Source organism: Onychostoma macrolepis, chromosome 23 (genome assembly GCF_012432095.1).
Source record: "Onychostoma macrolepis isolate SWU-2019 chromosome 23, ASM1243209v1, whole genome shotgun sequence".
NCBI lineage: Eukaryota > Metazoa > Chordata > Actinopteri > Cypriniformes > Cyprinidae > Onychostoma > Onychostoma macrolepis.
Window position 1 is genome coordinate 22,554,866 of NC_081177.1, and position 12,199 is coordinate 22,567,064.

At 35.7% G+C, this 12,199-nt stretch overlaps 1 protein-coding gene across 4 annotated transcripts in view; it reads left to right on the plus strand.

Moving 5' to 3' along the window:
• The first annotated feature begins 358 nt into the window (after positions 1-358).
• The window catches only part of sulf2b (sulfatase 2b), a 150,855-nt gene continuing 139,014 nt past the window's right edge, over positions 359-12,199 (plus strand). For 2 of the 4 annotated variants that reach the window (XM_058763121.1, XM_058763122.1), the window contains exon 1: positions 367-1,311. The gene's annotated coding sequence lies outside the window, so the exon portion shown is untranslated. Of the gene's footprint in view, positions 1,312-12,199 lie in introns of all 4 variants that reach the window. The other 2 variants (XM_058763125.1, XM_058763126.1) reach the window with 2 other exon arrangements.

Sequence of the window (12,199 nt, forward strand, 5' to 3'; positions counted from 1 at the left end):
CAGTAAAGACATCTATGACATTATTATGTTACAAAAGATTCAAATAAATGCTGCTCTTTTAAACTTTCTGTCAATCAAAGAATCCTGAAAAAAATGTATCACTGTGTTCACAAAAATATTTAATAATAAGAAGAAATGTTTCTTGAGCAGTAAATCAGAATGATTTCTGAAGGATCATGTAACACTGAAGACTGGAGTAATGATGCTGAAAATTCAGCTTTGCATCACAGGAATACATTTTTAAATATATTAACATAGAAAACAGTTATTAAAATGGGGGTAATATTTTCAGCATTACTCTATTTTTGGTCAAATAATAATAATAATAATAAAACATTTAAAAAATTTAACTTATTTAATGCATTGGTTTGTTACTTAAGTGTAAGATTTATTAGTTTAGTTGTAAAGAATCAAATCATGACAAAACATGTTTTAATAAAAAATATTAATAAAACTATTTAATTCAAAAGTTTCTTAATTATTCATTTTATTGTCAAAGTTAAAAATATTTTCTTGCATTCAGAATTGGAAGCTGAACTCAAAATCCACCTGGCTTAAAAATGAATGGAAGCACATTTGAATGTACGTGACACATCTGTATGTACTAATATAAGTTGTGGAACTTATAAGTGTGTGCGCTTGAAGCTGCTTCTGACACTATTAAGCCTAGAAGGTAGAAGCCACATGAATAACCATGAATACATGCACACCGAAGCCAAGCTTTCCCCTTTCACTCACTCAGTCCGCAAGCTCCGCCTGTGCTGCCCTGTGTGAGTGTTTGTGTGTTCAGATTGGGTACCAGCAGGCAGCACAGCCTCTCTTTTTCAGTATCTCTCTTTCTTTGCGTCCCCCCTCCTCCTCGGTCGCTCGGCGATTGAGGGAGAATGTGAGTAAAGCAAAAGAGGCAGGCGTGTTTTAACAGATGGCTCTTGCCGTCCCGATTCAGCCAGCTCACTGCCTCTGGTACAACTCGAACAGAGAGAGAGAGCGAGAGAGAGAGAGAGCAAGGTAGTTCAGGAAATTGAAACCGCTTCAGTTCGAACTTTTCTTTTTTTCACTCGTCTCTTTTAAAACTTTCAGTCCAGCCTCTCTCGCTCTCACTTCTGTGTTGACAGTCACTTGAAAGTTTGACAAACTTCGCAGCAATGCGGTGACCGCAGTGCAACAGGGTGCAGGAAGACAGATATCAGAACAGAAGAGGAAAAAGTGCACCGGGACACTGACCCCCCTCCCGGCTCGCTGGTTTGGGGTCTCCGCCGCAGGACAGAAGGGGACAAACTGCCACCTGCCTCCCCTGCAGCTGTGTGTGAGGTAGGCTCCTGTGACATGCCCTGTCCCCCCCTCCCTCTCTCTCTCTCTCTCTCTCTCTCTCCCTTTGCTCAGCTGATGTAACCGCACTCTGGGAGTTCTGAAGAACAAGCGTAGCGCGGCGATTTGACGTTCCAGTGTTGAGATTGCATGCTCTCCCTCCCTCTCCCTCTCAGTTCCCCCTTCACTTTCTCATTCTTAAAGGAGCAGTTTGCCTGTTGCCTTGGCTTACTGTGCATACAGTGCATGTGCCATTTTCTGTATGTCTATGTGGGCGCAGGGGTGTTGTTGTTATTATTAGTTCACTGACAGACAGACAGACTGACTGACTCAAGTGCTTCTGAAAAAAGGGAGGGTCAGAGTTACACCCTGTTCCCTCGACAGTCATGTGTCAGACAGAGGAAACCTGCTCTTGATAAGTTTGAGACATCCTGTGTTCTCCAAACACCTCGTGCTTTTATTTCACCTGTCATCAGATACACTGAATGATATATATTTAGTCAAAGGTTCAGACAAAGCTGTTCATTCTTTATTTAGAATAATAGTGAAGTCAGTCAAAACGGTGAAATAACAAATGTGGGAATTATGTGGCAGCAAAAAATTTTCATAAAATCTGAGCTTTTTCAAAGTTGACAATTTTTGTCTAGACTGATTATCACTCTGGACGTCATTAGGTGCATCCTGGGACTCTTTTTAAACATTATTGAAGAGCTTCGAATGTATGTTGAACACTTGGCAGCTCACTGTCCACTCTTATCTGTCCCATTCATTGTTTGTTTTTATTTACACTGTTTTAAAATAAAATGAGTTTTCTAAATAGACTTATATATATATATACACTGTAAAAAGTGATAAGTTGACTTAACTTAAAAAAATTGAGGAAACCCGTTGCCTTAAAATTTTTAAGTAAATGATAATTTTAAAAATAAGTTAATTGAATTGTCAAGTTCACTTAACTTTTTTTTTTTTTTAATTATGTACTTAATTTTAAGGCAACGGGTTTCCTCAATTTTTTTAAGTTAAGTCAACTTATCACTTTTTACAGTGTGTAGGCAGTTTATATTATTAATATACAAAAGTAATTGAAAATATTTTAACATCAACTTTTGAATCAAAATGGTCATGAGAAATATATAAATTCAGTCCATTTATTTATTTATTTAAAAAGTTCAATAACTTGTTTGCAAAAGTATATATTATACTATATGTTGTCATATTAACAGCCAGTCAGTGTTTCTTACTGATTATTATTTTTAAATAGCTTTTAAAGGGTGACAAAACACAGTTGTTGTTGTTTTTATAGGTCAGACAAGTCATATGTTGATTTAGACTTTTAATGTTTTATTTTAATTAATGTTTTTGAATGATTCAGTGAACAATTGAGTCGTTGGACTAGGGATTCACAATCTTATTTGTATATAAAAAATTTAATAATAAAAATAAAATAAAAATGCAATAATTTTTATGTTTTAGTGATTGTATTTTAAAAAAATGTATTTAAATTTTTCATTGTTATGATTTAATGAATTATTATTTTTTTATAACCCCATGTTTGGGAAACCCTGCATTAGACTGAATCAAAACAATAATTTGTGAGCTTAAGACTGATATGTAAGACTATCTGACTTTCTATGATTCTTTAAAAAAGCACTTCTCAGAGGAATCATTTGTTCAAGAACTGGAATATGCCTGTGTTTTACATTTGTTGTTACATGCGACCAGTACGACACAGTGAATATGTAGTGCATTTATTGTCTTCATATTATTTCATGCCACCTAGTCTCTCTCATGAAATTCAATTCAGATTGCAAACTGGCAACTCAGCTAAATATAATTTCTTTTTCCATGGCACTGCAGATTCTGAATAGCAGTGCGGGATAAGCTGCATATCTCATTTTATGCTATGATAAGGACTACTTTAGATTATATCTAGCTAACAAGACTTGCTGAGCCAACAAAACCCACTTATTCATTTCTGTTTTTTTTCAAAAAAAGAGGAAGTAACTAAGGAAGCAGAGCCACCGCTAAACTAAACCATCATCTAATTTAGCTGTCGACTGATGATTTCAGTTTCTAATGAATGTACAAGCGTGTTGGTGGAAGATTAGAGTTCGCTTACAAGCGGTCTTTGATAAGTGTGTGTGTGTAGCAGCAGCAGTCTGAGAGGTGGTGTCTGTGTCTTTACTTTGGCACTGAGATTTTGAGTGCCATGTTGATTTTGGGACTCTGACCGTGGTTAGCCTTCCATGGCCTAGCCAGTGTTTACACTGATTGCTTACATTTGGTTAGTAAATTCCCACGATTTTGACAGGTGGCGAAGCGGGACTAGCAGATTGGGTGCTTTTGCTTTAGTTCTCTCACTCTTTCTTTGTCTCTCCTTCGTTATCTCTCCTTTTCTGCTCTATTTCTCCTCTCCTCCTGCTGTTAACCTTCGTGAAGGGGGGTCCTAGGGCTGAAAGGAAGTTGCTGCGCTCTCTCAAGGCTAATGTTATGGCCGATGTTAGTGGAATGGAACCGTTTCATAGGTGATTGGCTCTGATGCCCAACTACCTTTCTGCCTTTCCCTTTATAGCAGAAGGATTTAAAGAAAGATGCTGTTTTATGTGGGCAGATGTTTGACTTCGGCTGCGGATGGTTTTGTTTTATGAACTTCATCTAATTACTCAAACCGATAACAAGGAGCCAGGGTAAGATAATTAAAGGTGTGGGTGTTTATGCACGTGTTTTTCTCTTGACATGAAGAGTCTGAACGAAGGGCTAAAGTGAACTAAGACCGGACAACTGGGCCTTTTTTATATGAAGATAATATACTTGAAATGAATATAGCATCATAATTTGCTATGGCATTGTTCAGATTTTTATGGCATATCCAACTTCAATTGTTTACAGTCTGATCTGCAATAAAAATACCACATGAAATCTGATTGTCACAAACCTCATCCAAACCACATGCAAAAGTTGTTTTGAATCTGAATAAAATCAGATTTTTAAATGTTTTTACTTTCTAAGTGGTCAGATTCGATTCAAGGTATTTCCTGTCGTTTGGTTGCAATGTACATGACTGTTTAAATTAAATTAATACTTTTTATTATTATAAAAAAAGCATTAAATTGATCAAATTGTTTCAAAATGTTATATTCATCAAAGATATTATGCAGAAAAACTGTTTTCAACATTGAAAATAATAAGAAACATTTCTTAATGCAGTAAATCAGTATATTAGAATGATTTCTGAAGGATCATGTCACGTGACACTGAAGACTGGAGTAATGATGCTGAAAATTCAGCTTTGCATCACAGGAATAAATTACATTTTAAAATATATTGAAATAGAAAACAGTAGTTTTCAATGGTAAGATTATTTCACAATATTACTGATTTTACTGTATTTTTGATCAATAAATGCAGCCTTGGTGAGCATAAGGGACTTCTTCATATATAGTGTCACAAAGTGCACAAATGTCTAATTTTGGGTCGCGTGCATTTAATTTGCTCATAATATTGTATAAGTGAAAGAATTTGTGTTTTTGGACACAGTAAAACATTGTTTCTGACACTTATGTTTGATGTGCCTTGTTAGTTTATAAATGTAGTCAGATGTCATGATGGACATGGTGAACAGACTTCTTTTTCCACACTGGCTATCAGTTGTTGTAGATGAGTGTCTAATGGCACCAGGCTTGCGCTCAAGCTGTTACTATAGGGACCTTTGTAGATTTATCATATACAGACTACACTGTGAATAAACAAAGCAGATTTCATCACTTAGAGAACAGTCCAAAAGATCAGATTTGAGAAACAAAGGAGATTTAGCAACAGTGTGAACAAAGCCAAAGAAACTTTGTTGTTGTATTAAGGTCGTTCATGTAACTGACCTCTGACCTTTCCAGTATCATGAGACACCATGTGAAATACTGACAGCCTCTTTTTACCCATTCTGTAAATGAGGAGTTTGCGAATCCACACAGAATCTTCCATAAGCTGTTTATTGAATGCTTCTGAATCAATTCTTCTCATTATTCTGGTTTAGTGTTTTCACTATCACTTTGTCTTTTCTGATTTGGCTCATGATCTTCCTTGTCTGAATGCTTTCTGGTTTTGACCACACACTTTCTAGTCATGTGTTGTTGAGAGTCCCGTTCAGCTAGCGTTTGCTCTGGACTGAATTCCTCTGTTTGCACAAAATGACCCAAAATGTCCCAAAATTGTTTAAAAAGTGTCAGGTTCTTTCAAATGCAGTTTTTATATTCATGTTTGTTTCAAATGGACTTTAGTACCATTTTCAAAAAAAAACAAAAAAAAAAAACATTTGAATTAATGGTTAAAAATGTCAAGTGGTGCAACTAGTGTTGTCAAAAGACCCGGTACTTCGGTACCAAGTTGGTACTAAAAAAATGAAAATATCACGGTACCAGGTTTTTTTAAGTACCGGTGGTACCGAGTAACCAGTCAACGCGGTTCTTGACGCATACGGCCCGATGATTTCCGCGATGCAGAAAACGCAGACGGAATCTCGGAATCCAGTTATAAAAAAGGAATTTACAGTTTAGCACGGAATGCCACGGAATTTGTCAAAGTTTGGATGAATCAATCAAAAGTAGGTCATTACACTTAAATCAAATCGCGACACGGACTAGTAAATATTAAGCCGCAAAAGTCGATTCAGATATGAATCCCGCATGTTCTGCGAGTCTCTGTGTGAATGAATGAATGGCAGAGACGCGTGTTTTTTTTGTTTTTTTTACTACACACACTGAAGTGCGCGTGACGCTTGCGGTGATTTCAGCATCTGCCGTCTCAATGAGGACATAAATACAAAAACAATATCTCCAGAACTGCTCTGAGAGTCACTTCACGAGCATTTTACCGTTTCATTGAGTAAAACCAGCGTCATATCATATAGCTACACACAGAAATAAAAGGTATTCACGGCAACCCGTCAAAATAAACGTTTATCTTAAAGACATTGTGCCAGAAATATATTACTATTATTTAGTAGAATGTATGTGATACTATTACTACTATTGAAAAAATTTTATATTTATTTTTAAATAAATAATCATACAATATTTCTTCCATATCCCCTTTATTTACCAAAAAAATAAAATGTGTTTAAATTTCATTAATTAAAAGACAAATTAAATCTGGGTGAAACTTTACTGCTTACTGTTTTTCATACTTTTATTAATTGCGGAAAAACTTGAAACAATTTAAATAAGTATAAAGAATGGCATTGATTTTTGTACATTTTATTTAGTTTGAATTCATTATTAAAAATAGTGTGTTTTTTAATTAGCATGTGGTACCGAAATTGGTACCGAGAACCGTGGATTTTCATTGGTATCGGTACCGAATACTGAAATTTTGGTACCGTGACAACACTAGGTGCAACCATGAAGTAAAAAATAGTCATATTTTCATCGAATACACAAAAACCATCAATTAAAAATATTTTTAACACTTTTTTTCTTTTTTCCCCAATTTATTCCACTTTTCTTCCAATTATTATTATTATTTTTTCTATTTTTTTGTTTTGTTTTTGCAAATCATGGAGTATAAATTTAACACTTTTCATTTCCACGTTTTCTTGTGAAATTGACTGACTTTGATCAGGCAAATGTTTTTCTATTCTTATAAATATTTTAGATCAAAACTTATTCATTACATCTTCCTCTTCATTTCCCTCAAGAAATCCAGTCTTCCAAAGACACTTTTTCTTCCTTAGGCTATCATGATGGTTATACTGCTTTGGCATTTTGACAGTATGCCTCAGAGGAACTATAATTTGTACTGCTTGCATTTAATATGTGATACACCAATGTCAGCAGTTCAACATCTGCAACAGGAAGCCATTAGCAACATGTTTATACAGTGTAGATTTACAGTCTACATGTGCGGACCTGCGTCTGTGAAAGATTTCAGGAGATTCCTGCAAAGATTCATGTATAATGCAACATATAATGTCTCCTAAGTGTTTCATGGCTAAAAGTGAGCAAAGCATAGCTGTGTACTGTAACACACTCATGTACTCAGAGTACACCTCAGCAGTGAACACTAACAGCAAAAACATCTTAAATATTTTAAGAGGGAACACACACAATCAGACCTGTGCAAATGGACTTAAATAGGGATTGGAGGTCATCTGAGGGGAAAAATGAGGGTGTGAGTCTCAGAAACTACCAAAAAAGCAAGAGATCTCTACAGATAGAAAGATGGAGAGAATTCAAAACATAGAGATGTGTAGAAAGGTACAAGTTCAGTGTTTGTGTGTTTAATATCTGGATGAAACTGTCTCTTGCCTTTCTCATCAATCTCAGTTTGCAGATTGTCTCAGGACCCACCACGAGTGCACAGTGTGAAATCTGTCATCTTGTTCATGGCCGATCAGTTCCAGGAAAATGTTTTGGGCCAGTCACCTGAGCGATTATCATGCAACCAAGTTCCTCAGTTGCTTTAGTGGCGTGTAGTTCACCTGGTCTTGTCAGAGTTATTAAAGGAATAGTTCACTCAAAAATTTGAATTTGTGAAAATTCCTTAAACTCGTCTACTTCTTGAATAGCCTTAGGGTGTTTCTTCATCAGAACATATTTTGGAGAAATTTAGCATTATATCACTTGCTCACCAATGGATCCTCTGCAGTGAATGGGTGCATCACAATAATCTACAAGTAATCCACACCATTCCAGTCGATCAATTAAAGGGGTCATGACATGGATTTTTTAAAATAAATTCCTTGAGGTTTACTTATAATGTTAATAAAGTTTTTTGCACAAAAATAAATAAATAAATATGTGGAAATTATTATTTTGAACCCTCAATATGACCCAAAATGATCTGTTTTTAAGGGACGTGTCCTTTAAGGCTTCTCAGTAATTGGCCACTGTTATGACTGGCTAACGTCATTGCACAAGAAACAGTATCAACACCCCCTCGCTATTGCATGTGAATGTTTTGACAACATGATAAAAAAAAGGTCATTTCCAGACAATGCATTATTAAATCATTTACTTACGGTTTGTGATGCAGCTGCAGTCACATCTAGTACAGCTTCATCTTTCAACAAATGTTTCTTTGTGAACTCTCCATGACACTGTGCCTCGTTTACAAAGCAAAATCCTCCGAACAATCCTCTGACACGATCCAGGGTGCCATTAAAAATAAACTATCCACTTGTTCCTTACGCTGGGATCCTTCTGATATCTATACAAAAACACTAACGAGCCGTTTAATCCAAACGCATCAAAGCGAATGTTCTTTCACTCCGTTTGTCCTTTTGACGACAGACTCGAAACGTGGATTGTGTCAGAAAGTGAATGCGCATTTGTATACTGTATCCAGTGTAGACATTAATTGTAATTGATATTTGCTATTTCATCGAGATCAAGTGTCAAGCCGTTAAGTGACTGAATGAAAGTGGGCAGGGCCTATGGTGAGAAGAGGACTTTTGGATGAACTATTCCTTAAAACAATAACTAAAAAAAAACATTTTCGTTACTTGAAATAAAATAAACTGAAATAAAGTATATAAAAGAAAAGGGGGAAACAACTACATATATTTTATTTCAGTTAGTTGCCAAGGCGATATTTCTTATTTTCATTTAGTTTAGCTTGATAGACTAAATAAAAAAGAATCAAAACTCTATAGATAAAAACCCCCACAAAAACACAAAATTACAAACCACTTTATATCTAAAATTGAAATGAAAACATAAAATATAAAAGTAAAAACTAATATAAAAATTGAAAAACTACAGCAGTATCTCTGCTATAATTGCACTAATACGTGACCCTGGACCACAAAACCAGTCATAAGGGTCAAATTTTTGAAACTGGGATTTATACATCCTCTGAAAGCTGAATAAATAAGCTTTCCATTTATGTATGTTAGGATATGTTTGTTTGTTTGTATGTTTGTTAGGATATGACAATATTTGGCAGAGATACAACTATTTGAAAATCTGGAATCTGAGGGTGCAAAAAAAATCAAAATACTGAGAAAATTGCCTTTAAAGCTGTCCAAATAAAGTTCTCAGCAATGCATATTACTAATCAAAAATTAAGTTTTGATATATTTACGGTAGGAGATTTACAAAATATCTTCATGGAACATAATCCTTACCTAATATCCTAATGATTTTTGGCATAAAAGAAAAATTTATCATTTTGACCCATACAGTGTATTGTTGGCTCTTGCTACAAAAACACCCATGCTAATTAAGACTGGTTTTGTGGTCCAGGGTCACATATAACACTGGGCCTAATAAAATGTTTACCAAAGGTAGCAACAGCAGTTAAAAAAAAAGAAGTGTGATTTCTGCTGCTACATTATACAATAAAGATAAAACTTGCACAACATTGCAGGGAAATGTAGCTTAATTATGACATACGTAAAATATATGCCAGCATAACATATTTTATGATAGAAGCACAAAGATCTAATCATCTCTGAAGGCATGTGACGTTCCAAATCAGTAAACATTCGCCATTACCCTCTTTATACATGGGCCAGCACAGCTTGCTGCCAGCTCTTGGGTTCGTCCAGGCAGAACAGATCAGGCTTGATCCAGGATTTCAACTTCCGAAAATAGACGATTTCCTGAGTTTTAGGAAATTGGAGTTGTATTCATCTTTGTTAGGTTAACACAAAGTGCAGAGGTGAGGGATGATGCCCTCTGTTCTCTGTCCTCCTCGAGCCTTGTTCTGGAATTGAAGTGCACAGCAGGTAGCTGGAACTCTGTATTCATGAGCTCTTCACCCCGTTACACTCTGTTTGCTAACAGCAGGAGCATGTGGGGTGTGTGTGCAAGTCTGCGCTCGGACGTTTGCGTGTGTACATGTGTGTAAAGACCATATTTCTCGTAAGCTTGTGTGTGGGATTTTGGTTTCGATACACTTGCGGGCTGTGTGATCACCACAAATTCAACCTGCTCTCTTGTCAGAGCGTGATGATGTTACAAGGTGCTGTCCACATTTTGTTAAGAGGAAATGAATGGATTTACTGAAAGGTACAGCTTTTTTGTCCAGAATTTTAAAGTGGTTTTATGTATTTATGTATAACACACCAAAATACTTCTGATGTTTTGAAATGATTGCAAATTATTAAAAATATCTTAAGTGGAAAGTGCAGAACAAATTAAAATTAATAAAAAATGTTGAAATTGTTTTAAAAATAAATTTATTTTATAATTTTTATGTTTATTAAAAATATTTTATCTACCAATTTTTATTTTAAAGGGGTCATCGGGTGCCCATTTTCCACAAGTTGATATGATTCTTTAGGGTCTTAATGAAAAGACTATAACATATTTTGGTTAATATTTCTCAATGTTAGTGTAAAAAACACCTTTTTTCCCCAGTCAAAATCAGCTCTGTTTTCAGCAAGCCGTTTTTTTTGTCCATGTTGCTTTAAATGCTAATGAGCTCTGCTCGCCGGCCCCTCTCTTCCATGGAGTGACGAGCAGACTTTAAACTTCAGCCGCGAAACTGGCTAACTAGCACGTTATTCGGAATGGCTATTTGCAAAGATTCATTAAAAAAAAAACCTTATACTCACTTCTTCTGTAGATGAAGCTGGATCACGAATGATTTGCACGAACATAGATGCATTTAGGCAGATTGGGGATCGGCGCATTCCCTTCAAAACGAAAGTAACCTTAATCCTCTGCGTCTTCAGCGGCTCAGATGTCAGGAGTAAATGATGACTGCTATATTCATTATTACATCCAACAACAGAACACCTCAATCGCTTAATCGGAGACATCTTGTCTTCCCCTGCACCAGAGTCGACACAATGGTGGACGGATGAGAGCTCACTCAGGGCGGATCTAAGGTAAGACGTCTTGTCAAACAACTAACGTGGGAGGGGCCTGTGCAGAACTACTTCATTCTGACAGGAATCTCAGAACAGCCTGATTTGAGAGAGGGGATTTTACAATAGTTACAATGGGTTACAATAGTTACAAACCACTGGGTGGATTTTCATCATTATAGGTTGGATGTGTACACACACTTCCAACACACATTTATGTTCAGGCAACTTGTAAAGTGAATTTTGCATCCGATGACCCCTTTAAAAATTGTCACCGGAGATACAGAGAGCATAATTGCTATTATTACCCTTATGATGACATTAAAAAAAAATTCAAATAAAATGAAGCTGACAATTTTTTGAAGAGCTTTTATTAATTTTTTTTGCAAATTTTTAAATGTTCAGTCTCCTCCACTGACCAGTTCATACGACACAGCATTTTGCCCAAAACTTTCATTGCAGTCAATGACACTGTCTATACTGTACAACCTTATTTACATCGTCATTGTATGAGCACTGCAACCTTTTATGCAATGGGAGTAGATCTAAATACAACCCAAATTCTGGAAATGTTGGGATGTTTTTTTTTTTTTTTTTTTAATTTGAATAAAATAAAACTAAAAGACTTTCAAATCACATGAGCCAATATTTTATTCACAATAGAACATAGAGAACATAACAAATGTTTAAACGGAGAAATTTTACACTTTTATCCACTAAATGAGCTCATTTCAAATTTGATGCCTGCTACAGGTCTCAAAAAGTTGGCACGGGGGCAACAAAGGGCTAAAAAAAAAAAAACATTTTGAAAAGATTCAGCTGGGAGAACATCTAGCAACTAATTAAGTTAATTGACATCAGGTCTGTAACATGATTAGCTAGAAAAAGGGATGTCTTAGAGAGGCAGAGTCTCTCAGAAGTAAAGATGGGCAGAGGCTCTCCAATCTGTGAAAGAGTGTGTAAAAAGATTGTGGAATACTTTAAAACAACGTTCCTCAACGTCAAATTGCAAAGGCTTTACAAATCATCTACAGTGCATAACATCATCAAAAGATTCAGAGAAACTGGAGAAATCTCTGTGCG